Below are 18370 nucleotides of genomic sequence, written 5' to 3'. Positions count from 1 at the left end.
TCTCGGGGGATGTAGGGCTGGAAGAGATTACAGAGGTAGGGAGGGGTGAGGCCATGGAGAAATCTGAAAATCCCAACGTGCTTCATAAGGTGTTACCAAGCAAAATTTGACACCGAGCCACATAAGGAAATATTAGCATAAATGACCTAAAGCTTGGTCAAAGAGGGAGATTTTAAGAAGGAGAGGTGGGTGAGGTTGAGGGAGGGAATTCCAGAGCTTCAGGGCTACACACTGAAGGCATGGCCGCCAAAGTTCGAGTGAAGGAAATTAGACTGGGAGCCAATGTAGTTCAGCGAGCACAGGGGTAATGAGTGAGTGGGACTTGGTACGAGTTAGGATACAGGTAGCATAGTTTTGGATGATCTCAAGTTTACGGATGAAGGGAGGTGCAAGGTCAGCTAGGAGAGCACTGGAACAGACGGTTCTGGAGGTAACAAAGGCTTAGATGTGGGCTGAAAGTGGGGCGGAGGCGGGCGATGTCACAGGGGTGGAAATAGGTGGTCTTGGTTATGGCGTGGATATGTGGTCGGTGGCTCATCTCAGGGTCAAATACGGCATCAAGGTTGCAAACAGTCTTGTTCGCCCTCAGGCATCGGCGAGTAGCAGGGTGTAATCAGTGGCTAGGGAACAGAGTCTGTGGCCGGGACCAAAGACAATTGGCCAAATTCGGGGTCTGTACGAGGCCCGTTTCCGTTTTGCGGCGGCTATGTGGCGCAATCGAGTTGCCACCGTGTTGCAGTCCAATGGCCCACCCACCGCCCCGACCCAAATTCAAGTCGGGGATTTTTCGGCCTGCCCCACTTGCACAAAGTGTGCAGTACAGCAGCGCGGCAGCCCTTCAAGGGGAGGGCCCACTGCCGCAGCCACCATGTCCTTATTTTTGCCGCCCGACTTCCTGATCAGCCGGCAAAATAGTGCCCACGGGTTTGGCCGGGTCGCCATCTTGGGTGCCAGGCCGCTGGCCCGGCCGAAACCCTCCCTGGTTGCCCAGTGGCCAAAGATAAAAAATACCCGATTCTCTCCCCTTTAACGGAGGGGAGAGAGTGTGGTGACGCACACGCGCTGTGACATCACCACCGCTGAGTGACAGCGGTGTAGACTCAATCCCGTCCCAACTACCACCCCTCAGCCTGATTTACTGCCGCACTTCCGCCCCCATTATAACCGACATCCGGTCCAATGTAAAAAAAAATACTAAGTGCCGAAAATCAACGGAAAGGCCGCCTCAACGATCCCGGCAGAAAAAACTTCAAGAAAAAGTAGGTGTGCCAGCTTTCTGGCGGCCCTGAATTTTGGCCCCAATGGCTTTGGTCTTCCCAATATTTAATTGGAGTGAATTTCTGCTCATCCAATCCTGGATGTCGGACAAGCAGTGTGACTAATCAGAGGCAAGTTAAGTCATGCTTGCTGTCAGTACTTCATAAGCAGCCATTAACCAAAACCATCACTCTTGTTTTGTGACTGGTGTATCTTTAAGAGATTATATTTCAATGCTGAATGGTCACTGTGCTTGAAATCATGGACATGAATCACGGGAAGAGTTGATACCACGAGGTTCAAGAAAAAGGGACATTGATCCATGGGCTAATGTGATTTTCCATTTAGGGGATTCAAGCAACGGCTTTTTGAACTGGGGTGGAAGTGAGATGTTGTGTATTTTTCTCAAACAATAAATGTATGATAATACAATGGTGCACCACAGAGGGCGCTGTGGTGGGAGACCTGAAAGTACCTGCACGAGGCAGTATAAAAGGCTGACCACCACACCTGGAGGCCACTCTGGAGCTGTTCAATAAAGGACTAAGGTCACAGCAGTTAGATTAACACCAGACCATGTGGAGTCAGTGATTTGTATGTTATATACACCACAAGGGCCATATCTAACTCCCTCGCGAATATATCCAATGAACTGGCATCAACAACTCTCTGCGGCAGGGAATTCCACAGGTTAACAACTCTCTGAGTGAAGAAGTTTCTTCTCATCTCAATCCTAAATGGCCTACCCCTTATCCTAAGACTGTGTCCCCTGGTTCTGGACTTCCCCAACATCGGGAACATTCTTCCCGCATCTAGCCTGGTGGGTTGGGAGAGGGGTGGGAGGGTGTTGTTAAATAATGTTTTTAATAATTCATTGTTTTAATACATTTTTTTTATTGAATTCAACAATTGTTGTGCATTCTCTCTTAGTTACATTAGTTACATTAAGCATAACATATAACATATAACATATAACACATAACATATTTACAGTTGTTCATCATTATTTGTTCAGTCTTTTATTATAGCCTCATTTTACTTAAGCTAAGCATTAATGCAGATGCCAGGCCAGTGCAGGCAAGGCAAAAATGAAACTTCACGCAAATGAAACTTTTGATTAATCGTAACTGTAAATGTAAATGTGAACATCCACCATGATAGTTCATGCAAAGCGTTCATAAATGAGCTGCTAACGCATCAGCTTAGCAGCCGCATAACTGCCACTGGGTACTGGTGTTCGGGGAGGGGGTGCTAGATCGTCAGGCTGATTGCTCTCCCCTCGGTCCTCGCCTGCATCTTCTTCCGCCTCTTCCTCCTCGCCGGCTGCCTCTTCCATCTCCCCTCCTTCTGGAGGTGGACCTACAGCATGATCTGGTATTACTTGTCCTCTCTTTATAGCTAGGTTATGTAGCATGCAACACATCACAATAAACTCTGCGACCTGATCAGGGTGGTACTGGAGGCTGCCTCCAGAATGATCCAGGCACCAGAAGCGCTGCTTTAGGACTCCAATTGTCTTTTCAACGATGTTGCGAGTCGCTATGTGACTTTCATGATACCGTTTCTGTGCTTCAGTGACAGGATTATGCAGAGGGGCCATGAGCCAACTGGCAAGGCCATATCCTTTATCCCCCAGCATCCAACCATGACCTTCTGGCTGATTGGCAAACAGGTCAGGGATAGCACTTTCACGTAAGATGTGCGCATCATGGATGCTGCCAGGAAATGTAGCATTTACTGTCATAATTGTTTGGTTGTGGTCGACATCAAGCTGCACATTTAGTGAGTGGAACCCCTTTCTGTTACGAAACACCTCCACGTTCTTTAAGGGGGCTTTCAGGGCAATGTGCGTGCAGTCTATTGCTCCCTGAACCTTGGGGAAGTGTGAAATCCTGTAGAAACCCAAAGCCCTCTCGGTCTGTGCCTCCCTGGTCATTGGGAAGCTTATGAAGTCCATTCTGTGAGCGTAAAGGGCTTCAGTGACCTATCCAATGCAGCAGTGTGTAGCGTGCTGGGAGATATGGCAGATGTCGCCAGCTGATGCTTGAAAAGATCCCGATGCGTAGAAGGCTAGGGCAGCAGTAACCTTCACCTCAAAGGACAGTGCGGTTCTGATGGTGCTGGAAGGCTGCAGATCACTCTTGACGAGTTGGCATATCTCATCGATGACCTCCGTGCAGAATCGCAGCCTCCTAAGACAAGCATTTTCAGACAAGTTCAGGTAAGATTGCTTTTCCAAGTACCTTCGTTGACTGTACAGTCACCTCCTCCATCTCTGTCTACGCATTACTCTGCCACCTCTTCGATTGATCCTTTCAGTAACCAGTGTGTGAGCAGTTACAATTAATGGCAGGGAAAGCAAAGGCCCCATCACTATCAATAATTACTTTCACTAATTTAAAATAATCTCTCTACTCCCTACTCTCTAATCACTGAACTCTGTACTCTCTACACTGTATACCAGTCAGTCTAATAAGCCCCAACACTATCAATAATTATTTTCACTATCTATAAAAGAACTTTTCACCAAAGAAATGCCTACACAATACCTACTATCAATATATATACCATAATATAATATTCTGAGCTGATCTATCTATAAATAACTCTCTAAATAACTCATAACTATTTAGCTCCTTTTTTTCTGTTGTCTCCACTCTTCCTCCGATCTTCAAAGAACAAAAAGGGCCACTGTACAGCAAAATTCTAAAAGGACAAAGGGTGTTAAAAAAACAAGCCTGAAGGCTTTGTGTCTTAATGTAAGGAGTATCCGTAATAAGGTGGATGAACTGTGCAAATAGATGTTAACAAATATGATGTGATTGGGATTACGGAGATGTGGCTCCAGGATGATCAGGGCTGGGAACTCAACATCCAGGGGTATTCAACATTCAGGAAGGATAGAATAAAAGGAAAAGGAGGTGGGGTAGCATTGCTGGTTAAAGAGGAGATTAATGCAATAGTTAGAATGGACATTAGCTTGGATGATGTGGAATCTATATGGGTAGAGCTGCAGAATACCAAAGGGCAAAAAACGTTAGTGGGAGTTGTGTACAGACCTCCAAATAGTAGTGGTGATGTTGGGGAGGGCATCAAACAGGAAATTAGGGGTGCATGCAATAAGGGTGCAGCAGTTATAATGGTGACGTTAATATGCACATAGATTGGGCTAACCAAACTGGAAGCAATACGGTGGAGGAGGATTTCCTGGAGTGCATAAGGGATGGTTTTCTACACCAATATGTCGAGGAACCAACCAGGGGGGAGGCCATCTTAGACTGGGTGTTGTGTAATGAGAGAGGATTAATTAGCAATCTCGTTGTGCGAGGCCCCTTGGGGAAGAGTGACCATAATATGGTGGAATTCTGCATTAGGATGGAGAATGAAACAGTTAATTCAGAGACCATGGTCCAGAACTTAAAGAAGGGTAACTTTGAAGGTATGAGGCGTGAATTGGCTAGGATTGATTGGCGAATGATACTTAAGGGGTTGACTGTGGATGGGCAATGGCAGACATTTAGAGACCGCATGGATGAACTACAACAATTGTACATTCCTGTCTGTCGTAAAAATAAAAAAGGGAAGGTGGCTCAACCGTGGCTATCAAGGGAAATCAGGGATAGTATTAAAGCCAAGGAAGTGGCATACAAATTGGCCAGAAAACCATGAACCCGGAGACTGGGAGAAATTTAGAACTCAGCAGAGGAGGACAAAGGGTTTGATTAGGGCAGGGAAAATGGAGTACGAGAAAAAGCTTGCAGGGAACATTAAGACGGATTGCAAAAGTTTCTATAGATATGTAAAGAGAAAAAGGTTAGTAAAGACAAACATAGGTCCCCTGCAGTCAGAATCAGGGGAAGTGATAAGGGGGAAAAAAGAAATGGCGGACCAATTGAACAAGTACTTTGGTTCAGTATTCACTAAGGAGGACACTAACAACCTTCCGGATATAAGAGGGGTTAGAGGGTCTAGTAAGGAGGAAGAACTGAGGGAAATCCTTATTAGTCAGGAAATTGTGTTGGGGAAATTAATGGGATTGAAGGCCGATAAATCCCCAGGGCCTGATGGAATGCATCCCAGAGTACTTAAGGAGGTGGCCTTGGAAATAGTGGATGCATTGACAGTCATTTTCCAACATTCCATTGACTCTGGATCAGTTCCTATGGAGTAGAGGGTAGCCAATGTAACGCCACTTTTTAAAAAAGGAGGGAGAGAGAAAACAGGGAATTATAGACCGGTCAGCCTGACATCGGTAGTGGGTAAGATGATGGAATCAATTATTAAGGATGTCATTGCAGCGCATTTGGAAAGAGGTGACATGATAGGTCCAAGTCAGCATGGATTTGTGAAAGGGAAATCATGCTTGACAAATCTTCTAGAATTTTTTGAGGATGTTTCCAGTAGAGTGGACAAGGGAGAACCAGTTGATGTGGTATATTTGAACTTTCAGAAGGCTTTCGACAAGGTCCCACACAAGAGATTAATGTGCAAAGTTAAAGCACATAGGATTGGGGGTAGTGTGCTGACATGGATTGAGAACTGGTTGTCAGACAGGAAGCAAAGAGTAGGAGTAAATGGGGACTTTTCAGAATGGCAAGCGGTGACTAGTGGGGTACCGCAAGGTTCTGTGCTGGGGCCCCAGCTGTTTACACTGTACATTAATGATTTAGACGAGGGCCTTAAATGTAGTATCTCCAAATTTGCGGATGACACTAAGTTAGGTGGCAGTGTGAGCTGCGAGGAGGATGCTATGAGGCTGCAGAGCGACTTGGATAGGTTAGGTGAGTGGGCAAATGCATGGCAGATGAAGTATAATGTGGATAAATGTGAGGTTATCCACTTTGGTGGTAAAAACAGAGAGACAGACTATTATCTGAATTATGACAGATTAGGAAAAGGGGAGGTGCAACGAGACCTGGGTGTCATGGTACATCAGTCATTGAAGATTGGCATGCAAATACAGCAGGCGGTTAAGAAAGCAAATGGCATGTTGGCCTTCATAGCGAGGGGATTTGAGTACAGGGGCAGGGAGGTGTTGCTACAGTTGTACAGGGCATTGGTGAGGCCACACCTGGAGTATTGTGTACAGTTTTGGTCTCCTAACCTAAGGAAGGACATTCTTGCTATTGAGGGAGTGCAGAGAAGGTTCACCAGACTGATTCCCAGGATGGCGGGACTGACCTATCAAGAAAGACTGGATCAACTGGGCTTGTATTCACTGGAGTTCAGAAGAATGAGAGGGGACTTCATAGAAACGTTTAAAATTCTGATGGGTTTAGACACGTTAGATGCAGGAAGAATGTTCCCAATGTTGGGGAAGTCCAGAACCAGGGGTCACAGTCTAAGGATAAGGGGTAAGCCATTTAGGACCGAGATGAGGAGGAACTTCTTCACCCAGAGAGTGGTGAACCTGTGAAATTCTCTACCACAGAAAGTTGTTGAGGCCAATTCACTAAATATATTCAAAAAGGAGTTAGATGTAGTCCTTACTACTAAGGGGATCAAGGGGTATGGTGAGAAAGCAGGAATGGGGTACTGAAGTTGCATGTTCAGCCATGAACTCATTGAATGGTGGTGCAGGCTAGAAGGGCCGAATGGCCTACTCCTGCACCTATTTTCTATGTTTCTATGTTTCTATGTTTCAAAATGGCGTCCGTAGCGCCCATTTCCTTCTGTAAAGCCCGGGAAAACCAACTATTTCTCAGCGATGTTTTTGGCCTTCCATCAGACCAGCGAAGTGCCGGCTATGTGCCGAAAATTGGGATGGGCCTTATGTCGGCAATCAGTTCAGCGATCATTTCGGCGAAGTGAGCCGAAACTTGGGGGCCTATTTTTCCAGTGATGTTTTGAGCCTAGATTCCATTTTTTGTTGAAAATGGGCGATAGAGGTCCGTTTTCGGTGATAGATGAGCCTTAGATGGACGATGTGAAGTGGAAAGTCTAGCATAGAAACATAGAAAATAGGAGTAGGCCATTCGGCCCTTCGAGCCTGCACCACCATTCAATAAGCTCATGGCTGATCATGCAACTTGAGTATCCCATTCCTGCTTTCTCTCCATACCCCTTGATTCCTTTAGCTGTAAGAGCCACAACTAACTCCCTTTTGAATATATCTAACGACTGTCCTCAACAACTTTCTATGGTAGAGAATTCCACAGGTTCACAACTCTCTGAGTGAAGAAGTTTCTCCTTATCTCGGTCCAAAATGGTTTACCCCTTATCCTTAGACTGTGACCCCTGGTTCTGGACTTCCCCAACATCGGGAACATTCTTACTGCATCTAACCTGTCCAATCCCGTCAGAATTTTATATGTTTCTATGAGATCCCCTCTCATTCTTCTAACTTCCAGTGAATATAAGCCTAATCGATCCAGTCTTTCTTCATATGTCAGTCCTGCCATTCTGGGAATCATCCTGGTGCACTCCCTCAATAGCAAGAATATCCTTCCTCAGATTAGGAGACCAAAACTGAACACAATGTTCAAGGTGTGGCCTCACCAAGGTCCTGTACAACTGCAGTAAGACCTCCCTGCTCCTATACTCAAATCCCCTAGCTATGAAGGCCAACATGACATTTGCCTTCTTCACCACCTGCTGTACCTGCATGCCAACTTTCAATGACTGATGTACCATGACACCCAGGTCTCGTTGCACCTCCCTTTTTCCGAACCTGTCACCATTCAGATAATATTCTGCCTTCCTGTTTTTGCCACCAAAGTGGATAACCTCACATTTATCTACATTATACTGCATCTGCCATGCATTTGCCTACTCACCGAACCTGTCCAAATCACCCTGCAGCCTCTTAGCATCCTCCTCACAGCTCACACCGCCACCCAGCTTAGTGTCATCTGCAAACTTGGAGATATTACACTCAATTCCCTCATCCAAATCATTAATGTATATTGTAAATAGCTGGGGTCCCAGCACTAAACCTTGCGGTACCCAACTAGTCACCGCCTGCCATTCTGAAAAGGACCCGTTTATCCCGACTCTCTGCTTCCTGTCTGCCAACCAGTTCTCTATCCACATCAATACATTACCCCCAATACCATGTGCTTTAATTTTGCACATCAATCTCTTGTGTGGGACCTTGTCAAAAGCCTTTTGAAAATCCAAATACACCCATCCACTGGTTCTTCCTTGTCCACTCTACTAGTTACATCCTCAACAAATCCAAGAAGATTTGTCAAGCATGATTTCCCTTTCATAAATCCATGCTGAATTGGACCGATCCTGTCACTGCCTTCCAAATGCGCTGCTATTACATCTTTAATAATTGATTCCAACATTTTCCCCACTATCGATGTCAGGCTAACCGGTCTATAATTCCCTGTTTTCTCTCTCCCTCCTTTTTTAAAAACTGGGGTTACATTAGCTACCCTCCAATCCACAGGGACTGATCCAGAGTCTATAAAATATTGGAAACTGATCACCAATGCAACCACTATTTCTAGGGCCACTTCCTTAAGCACTCTGGGATGCAGACTATCAGGCCCCGGGGATTTATCGGCCTTCAATCCCATCAATTTTCCTAACACAATTTCCTGCTTTTCTTGATATATGTTTCTATATTTCTATGGCACAAAACTTAGAAGTATAGTGAACAGTGAGGAGGATAGTGATAAACTTCAAGAGATGAACAGGCTGGTGGAATGGGCAGACACGTGGCAGACGAAATTTAACGCAGAACAGTGCAAAGTGATACATTTTGGTGGGAAGAATGAGGAGAGGCAATATAAACCAAATAATACAATCCTTAAGGGGGTGCAGCAACAGAGACACCTGGGAGTATATGGGCACAAATCGTTCAAGGTGGCAGGGCAGGTTGAGAAAGTGGTTAAAAAAGCATACGGGATTCTGGGCTTCGTAAATAGAGGTATAGAGTACAAAAGCGTGGAAGTTATGATAAACCTTTATTAAACAGTGGTTCGGCCTCTACTGGAGTATTGTGTCCAATTCTGGGCACCGCACTTTAGGAAGGATATGAAGGCTTTAGAGAGGGTGCAGAAAAAATTTACAAGGATAGTTTCAGGGATGTGGGACTCCAGTTACGTGGATAGACTGGAGAAGCTGAGGTTGTTCTCCTTAGACCAAAGAAAGTTGAGAGGAGATTTGATGGAGGTGTTCAAAATCATGAGGGGTCTAGGCAGAGTAGATCGAGAGAAACTGTTTCCATTGGTGGAAGGGTCGGGAACCAGAGGACACAGATTTAAGGTGATTGGCAAAAAGGTGGCAGGGCATGTTGAGAAGGCAACATGAGGAAAAAAATTTTTAATGCAGCAACTGGTTAGGATCTGGAATGCACGGCCTGAAAGGGTTGTGGAGGCAGATTCAATCATGGCTTTTAAAAGGGAATTGGATATGTTCCTGAGGAAAAAGAATTGCAGAGCTGCAGGGAAAGGGCAAGGAAGGGGGACTAACTGCAGCGCTATTGCAAAGAGCCGGCACAGGCTCGACAGGCCGAATGGCCTCTTTCTGTGCTATAACCGTTCTATGACCATAAAATCATAGAAATTTATAGCACAGAAGGAGCCCATTTTGGCCCATCGTGTCTGCGCCGGCCGATCAAGAGCCATCCAGCCTAATCCCACTTTCCAGCTCTTGGTCAAGTGCACATCCAAGTACTTTTTAAATGTGGTGAGGGTTTCTGCCTCTACCACCCTTTCAGGCAGTGAGTTCCAGACCCCCACCCCCCTCTTGGTGAAGAAATTTCCCCTTAAATCCCTTCTAAACCTCCCCCCAATTACTTTAAATCCATGCCCCCTGGTTGTTAGTCCCTCTGCTAAGAGAAATAGGTCCTTCCTATCCATTCTATCCAGGCCCCTCATAATTTTATACCCTTCAATAAGGTCTCCCCTCAGCTTCCTTTGTTCCAAGTGTTATGTATTTATGCTTGGGGTCACCAGACACCAGGGGGCGCCACTGTCGGAGGTCATCGGGCTGTACGCATGCATGCGCGGTCACTGGTATATAAGCGTGGGTACCATGTCAGGCGGGTTACTTTGGACATGAATAAAGTTGGATGAGGTTTATACCTGAGGCAGTTTACAGTAACAAGTCTTTTGAGTCATTACATTCATTACATTTGGCGACGAGGAAACTTTAGAACCTTCGCATGTACAATGGGCACTATTGGAATTCTGGAGAGATTTGCGGATGGTGAGGATTGGGAAGATTTTATTGACCGCCTGGATCAGTATTTTGTGGCCAACAAAATGGAGGGAGAGGCTGACGCAGTTCAACGCAGGGCGGTTTTCCTCACCGTTTGTAGTCCGAAAATTTATGGCCTCGTGAAGAATCTTCTCTCGCCTTTATATCCAACGGACAAAGAATATGGGGATTTGTGTGCTTTGGTGCGTGACCATCTTAAGCCAAAAGAGGGGATCATCATCTCACGCTATCGCTTCTACACGCATGTTCGTGCTGAGGGCCAGGATGTGTCGGGATTCGTTGCCGACCTGCGTCGTCTTACTGAGCCGTATAAGTTCGGGACCATGTTGGAAGACATGCTGCGAGATTTCTTTGTGATAGGCATCAACCATGATGTGATTCTTCGGAAGTTATTGGCTGAAGAGAAGTTAGATTTGAGCAAGGCCATCGCAACTGCCCAGACATGCATGACGACTGATGATAATTTGAGGCAGATATCATCGAAGAGTCGGAGCTCCACGACAAGTACTGTAAACAAGATTGTGTCATCGTCTAGCAGAGCTGCTTATGGCAGGGCCGACTCGACTGCTTCCATGAGAACCTGTAGCTGCTCAAAGTCCGCCAACTGGTAGGAATCTGAGTTCACCCTGTTGGCGATGTGGAGACAATCATCGGCCTCATCAGTGTCGGTTTAAACAATACTCCTGTAATGGCTTTTTGAAAGTGGGGCATCTTCAGAGAATGTGCCCACAACTGAGCAAGCGTGCTGCCGCTCATCACATTGCTGATGATGACCAGTCCAGTGCTAGCCCGGATACACAACCCGAGGAGGAAGTGTATGGTCTGTAGTCGTTCTTGGGAAAGAGCCAACCGATAATGGTTAATGTAAAGCTGAATGGCGTGCCTGTATCAATGGAGCTGGACAAGGGTGCGAGTCAGTCGATATTGAGCCAAAGGACATTCGACAAGCTGTGGGACACTGCGGCTATGAACCCTAAGCTGAGTCCAGTCAATGCCAAGTTGCGTACTTATACTAAGGAACTCATATCGGTGATTGGCAGTCAAGGTGTCATATGATGATGTGGTTCAAGATCTACCATTATGGATCATCCCAGGTAATGGTCCAACGTTGTTCGGCAGGAATTGGCTCGAGAAAATCAAGTGGAATTGGAATGATATCAAAGCGTTGTCATCGATGGATGACACTTCATGTGCTCAAGTGTTGAAGAAGTTTCCTTCTTTGTTTGAACCGGGCATTGGTAATTTTACTGGAGCCAAGGTGCAGATTCACCTGGATTCTGGTTCAAGGCCTGTCTATCATAAAGCTCGGTCTGTTCCCTATATGATGAGGGAGAAGGTTGAAATTGAGCTTGACAGACTCCAACGTGAAGGGGTAATATCACCTGTCGAGTTTAACGAGTTGGCTAGTCCTATTGTTCCTGTGTTGAAGAGTGATGGCACTGTCAGGATTTGTGGCGACTACAAGGTTACAATTAACCGATTTTCAAAACAGGATCGGTACCCTTTACCAAAGTCCGATGACTTGTTCGCCAGGCTAGCTGGTGGAAAGTCGTTCACTAAACTGGATCTGATATCGGCCTATATGACACACGAGCTTGTCGACACTTCAAAGAAACTCACCTGCATCAACACACATAAAGGACTGTTTGTCTACAACAGGTGTCCTTTTGGAATTCGTTCATATTTCAGAGGAATATGGAGAGTCTACTGAAGTCCGTTCCTAGAACTGTCATGTTTCAAGATGACATTCTGGTCACAGGTCGGGACACTGCGGAACATCTGAACAATCTTGAAGAAGTCCTACATTGTCTGGACAAAGTGGGACTCAGACTGAAACATTCGAAGTGTGTCTTCATGGCAGCTGAAGTTGAATTCCTGGGGAGGAAGATTGCTGCTGATGGCATCAGGCCCACTGATTCGAAAACCATGGCCATCAAAAATGCACCCAGGCCTCAGAATGTGACGGAGCTGCGTTCATTCCTTGGGCTACTCAACTTTGGTCATTTCTTACCCAGATTGAGCACTTTGTTAGAGCCACTGCACTCAGAAAAGGCAACAACTGGGTCTGGGGTGTGTCTCAAGATAGAGCCTTTAAGAAAGCTAAGCATCTGCTCTTTTCAAACAAGTTGCTTGTTCATTATGATCCGGTAAGCGTCTTGTATTGGCCTGTGATGCTTCATCATATGGGGTTGGTTGTGTACACCAACAAGCAAATGAGTCGGGTAAGCTACAACCTGTTGCGTATGCTTCGAGAAGTTTGTCGAAGGCTAAAAGAGCTTACAGCATGGTAGAAAAAGAAACTTTGGCCTGTGTATATGGGGTCAAAAAGATGCATCAATACCTGTTTGGTCTTCGTTTTGAACTCGAAACGGATCACAAGCTACTCATTTCATTGTTTTCGGAAAACAAAGGGATTAATACCAATGCATTGTCCCATATCCAGAGGTGGGCGTTGACATTGTCTGCCAATGATTGTGTTATTCATCATAGACCTGACACTGAGAATTGTGCCGATGCACTGAGTCATCTGCCCTTACCCACACCTGATATGGAGACGTCTCAACCTGCAGATCTACTGTTAGTAATGGATGCTTTTGAGAGTGAAGGAATCCCTGTCATTGCACAACAAGTTAGGATCTGGACCAGCCTATTCTATAGACCCTATTCTATCGGTTGTGAAACATTGTGTCCTCAATGGTGATTGGTCTGCAATAACTATTGAAATGCATGATGAGACCAAACCTTACAACCATCATAAAGATGAACTGTCCATTCAGTCAGGTTATTTACTGTGGGGTCATCGTGTTGCTATGCCTAAGAAAGGCAGAGAAAAATTTGTATATGAACTACATAGCACTCATCCTGGTATTTTCATGATGAAAGCCATTGCTAGGGCTCATATATGATGGCCTGGAATTGACTCTGATTTGGAATCATGTGTGCTTCAGTGCAATACTTGCATGCAGCTAAGTAAAGTACCAGCGGAATCTCCGCTGAGTCTTTGGTCATGGCCATCTAAACCATGGTCGAGGATACACATTGATTTTGTGGGCCCTTTCCTGGGAAATATGTTTTTTGTTGTGGTGGATGCATATTCAAAGTGGATAGAGTATATTATTATGTCATCCAGTATGTCTACAGCTACCATTGAGAGCCTTCATGTCATGTTTGTTACTCATGGTTTGCCTGACATTGTTGTGAGCGACAACGGATCTTGCTTCACAAGTCTGGAGTTTCAAGAGTTCGTGAACCTCAATGGTATTAAACATGTGAGGTCAGCCCCATTCAAACCTGCTTCTAATGGTCAAGCAGAGCGTGCGGTTCAAACAATCAAGCAAAGTATGAAACGTGTAACTCAGAGTTCACTTCAGACTCGTTTGTCCTGTATACTGCTCAGTTACAGGACCAGACCTCATATGCTTACTGGGGTCTCCCCTGCTGAACTACTGATGAAGAGAAGTCTCAAGACCAAGCTCTCTCTTGTTCATCCCGATTTGAATGATCGTGTTGAAAGCAGACATCAAAGTCAGTAAGGGTATCATGATCGTGCTGCTGTGTCACGTGACATCTCGGTCAACGATCCGGTTTAAGTACTGAACTATGGTCAAGGTCCAAAGTGGATTGCCGGCACTGTTACAGCCAAGGAGGGTAACAGAGTGTTTATTGTCGTGCTCATTGTCGTGCTCAAGAATGGGCAAACATGCAGGAAACATGTTGGTCAGGTCAAACTGCGGCACACGGATGAAATGGAACTGCTTGAGGAAGATGAAGTCAGTGACCAACCAACCAATGGTCATTCATCAGAGGACTTTGCTGTCATTATTGAAACGGGACCTCCAGTCTCTGATGTGGTCATTACCACTCTCATCAAATCGGTTACTCAGCCTTCAGTCACAACTAACTCAGAATTCTCGCCTAGAACTGAAGTTGAACTGAGACGATCAACTCGTGAGCAGAAAGTCCCAGACATTCTTAATTTGTAAAGAGACTGATATTAAGATCTTGAAAGGGGATGTTGTTATGTATTTATGCTTGGGGTCACCAGACACCAGGAGGCGCCACTGTCGAAGGTCATCAGGCTGTATGCGCGTGTGAGCGGTCACTGGTATATAAGCGCGGGTACCATGTTACTTTGGGCGAGAATAAAGTTAGATGAGGTTTACACCTGAGGCAGTTTACAGTAACAAGTCTTTTGAGTCATTACATTCATTACACCAAGGAAAACAAACCCAGCCTATCCAATCTTTCCTCATAGCTAAAATTTTCCAGACCAGATAACATCCTCGTAAACTTCCTCTGTACCCTCTGCAATGTAATCACATCTTTCCTGTAATGTGGTGACCAGAACTGCACATAGCACTCCAGCTGTGACCTAACTAGTGTTTTATACAGTTCAAGCATAACCTTCCTGCTCTTATATTCTATACCTCGGCTAATAAAGGCAAGTATTCTGTATGCCTTCTTCACCACCTTATCTACCTGGCCTGCTACCTTCAGGGATCTGTGGACCTGCACTCCCAGGTCCCTTTGTTCCTCTACACTTCTCAGTGTCCTACCATTTAATGTGTATTCCCTTGCCTTGTTAGCCCTTCCTAAATGCATTATCTCACACTTCTCCGGATTGAATTCCATTTGCCACTGTTCTGCCCACCTGACCAGTTCATTGATATCCTCCTGCAGTCTACAACTTTCTTCTTCATTATCAACTACACAGTCTATTTTTGTATCATCTGCAAACTTCTTAATCATACCCCCTACATTCAAGTCCAAAGCATTGATATATACCACAAAAAGCAAGGGACCTTGTACTGAATCCTGCAGAACCCTACTGGAAACAGCCTTCCAGTCACAAAAATACTCATCAATCATTACCCGTTGCATCCTGCCTCTGGGCCAATTTTGGATCCAACTTGTCACTTTGCCTTAGATCTCATTTGCTTTTACTTTCGTGACCAGTCTGCCATGTGGGACCTTATCAAAAGCCTTGCTAAAATCCATATACACTACATCAAACGCACTGTCCTCATCAATCCTCCCTTAACAAATCCATGCTGACTGTCCTTGATTAATCCGTGTCTTTCTAAATGAAGATTTCTCCTGTTCCTTAGGATTTTTTTGAATAATTTCCCCACCACTGCAGTTAGGCTGACTGGCCTGTAATTACTCAGTTTATCCCTTTCTCCCTTTTTAAACAAAGGTACAACGTTAGCAGTCCTCCAGTCCTCTGGTACCATACCTGTAGCCAGAGAGGATGGGAAAATGATGGCCAGAGCCTCTGTTATTTCCTCATTTGCTTCTCTTAACAGCCTGGGACACATTTCATCTAGCCCTGGGGATTTATCCACTTTCAAAGCTGCTAAACCTCTTAGTACTTCCTCTCTCACTATGTAATGAGAAAGGACTAATTGGCAATCTTGTTGTGCGAGGCCCCTTGGGGAAGAGTGACCGTAACATGGTAGAATTCTTTATTAAGATGGAGAGTGACACAGTTAATTCACAGACTAGGGTCCTGAACTTAAGGAAAGGTAACTTCGATGGTATGAGATGTGAATTGGCGAGAATAGACTGGCGAATGATACTTAAAGGGTTGACGGTGGATAGGCAATGGCAAACATTTAAAGATCACATGGATGAACTTCAACAATTGTACATCCCTGTCTGGAGTAAAAAATAAAACAGGGAAGGTGGCTCAACTGTGGCTAACAAGAGAAATTAAGGATAGTGTTAAATCCAAGAAGAGGCATATAAATTGGCCAGAAAAATCAGCAAACCCAAGGATTGGGAGAAATTTAGAATTTAGCAGAGGAGGGCAAAGGAGGTGGAAAATAGAGTATGAGAGGGAGTTTGCAGGGAACATAAAAACTGACTGCAAAAGCTTCTATAGATATGTGAAGAGAAAAAGTTTAGTGAAGACAAACGTAGGTAACTTGCAGTCAGAATCAGGTGAATTTATAATGGGAAACAAAGAAATGGCAGACCAATTGAACAAATACTTTGGTTCTGTCTTCACGAAGACACAAATAACCTTCCAGAAATACTATGGGACCGAGGGTCTAGTGAGAAGGACGGAAGGAAATCCTTATTAGTCGGGAAATTGTGTTGGGGAAATTGATGTGATTGAAGGCCAATAAATCCCCAGGGCCTGATTGGGATGCATCCCAGAGTACTTAAGGAAGTGGCCCTAGAAATAGTGGATGCATTGGTGATCATTTTCCAACATTCTATTGACTCTGGATCAGTTCCTATGGACTGGAGGGTAGCTAATGTAACACCACTTTTTAAAAAAAGGAGGGAGAGATAAAACGGGGAATTATAGACCGGTTAGCCTGACATCAGTAGTGGGGAAAATGTTGGAATCAATTATTAAACATGAAATAGCAGCGCATTTGGAAGGCAGTGACAGGATCGGTCCAAGTCAGCATGGATTTATGAAAGGGAAATCATGCTTGACAAATCTTCTGGAATTTTTGAGGATGTAACTAGTAGAGTATACAAGGAAGAACCAGTGGATGTGGTGTATTTGGAATTTCAAAAGGCTTTTGACAAAGTCCCACACAAAAGATTGGTGTGCAAAATTAAAGCACATGGTATTGGGGGCAATGTACTGACGTGGATAGAGAACTGGTTGGCAGACAGGAAGCAGAGAGTCGGGATAAACGGGTCCTTTTCAGAATGGCAGGTAGTGACTTGTGGGGTGCCGCAGGGCTCAGTGCTGGGACCCCAGCTCTTTACAATATACATCAATGATTTAGATGAAAGAATTGAGTGTAATATCTCCAAGTTTGCAGACGACACGAAGCTGAGTGGCGGTGTGAGCTGTGAGGAGGATGCTAAGAGGCTGCAGGATGACTTGGATAGGTTAGGCGAGTGGGCAAATGCATGGCAGATGCAGTATAATGTGGATAAAAGTGAGGTTATCCACTTTGGTGGCAAAAACACAAAGGCAGAATATTATATGAATGGCGACAGATTAGGAAAAGGGGAGGTGCAACGAGACCTGGGTGTCATGGTACATTAGTCATTGAAAGTTGGCATGCAGATACAGCAGGCGGTGAAGGCGACAAATGGCATGTTGGCCTTCATAGCTAGGGGATTTGGAGCAGGGAGGTCTTGCTGCAGTTGTGCAGGGCCTTGGCAAGGCCTCACCTGGAATATTGTGTTCAGTTTTGGTCTCTTAATCTGAGGAAGGACGTTCTTGCTATTGAGAGTGCGCAGCGAAGGTTCACCAGACTAATTCCCGGGATGGCAGGACTGACATATATGAGGAGAGACTGGATCAACTGGAGTTTAGAAGAATGAGAGGGGATCTCATAGAAACATAAAAAATTCTGACAGGACTGGACACGTTAGATGCAGGAAGAATGTTCCTGATGTTAGGGAAGTCCAGAACCAGGGGTCACAGTCTAAGGATAAGGGGTAAGCCATTTAGGACCGAGATGAGGAGAAACTTCCTTCACTCAGAGTTGTTAACCTGTGGAATTCTCTACGGCAGAGTTGTTGATGCCAGTTCGTTGGATATATTCAAAAGGGAGTTAGATATGGCCCTTCCGGCTGAAGGGATCAAAGGGTATGAAGAGAAAGCGGGAAATGGGTACCGAGGTGAATGATCAGCCATGATCTTATTGAATGGTGGTGCAGGCTTGAAGGGCCGAATGGCCTACTCCTGCACCTATTTTCTATGTTTCTATGTAAAACAAATCCCATGGCAGTATTTTGAAGAACAGGTGAAGTTCTCCCTGGTGTCCTGGTCACTATTTATCCCTCAACCAACATAACCAAAGAAAGATTATCGTCTATTGGATTAGCCTCTCATCTGGCAGTGTAGCACTGGAGTGCTAGCCTGGATATGTGCTCAAATCCTGGAGTGAGGTTTGAACATACAACCAGTGTGCGACTGAGCCAAAATGACATTTTACACTAATGTTCCTTCAAAATGCTT

This window comes from Pristiophorus japonicus, chromosome 11, assembly GCF_044704955.1.
Source record: "Pristiophorus japonicus isolate sPriJap1 chromosome 11, sPriJap1.hap1, whole genome shotgun sequence".
NCBI classification, from domain to species: Eukaryota; Metazoa; Chordata; class Chondrichthyes; family Pristiophoridae; genus Pristiophorus; species Pristiophorus japonicus.
Note: the sequence above shows the minus strand (reverse complement) of the source record.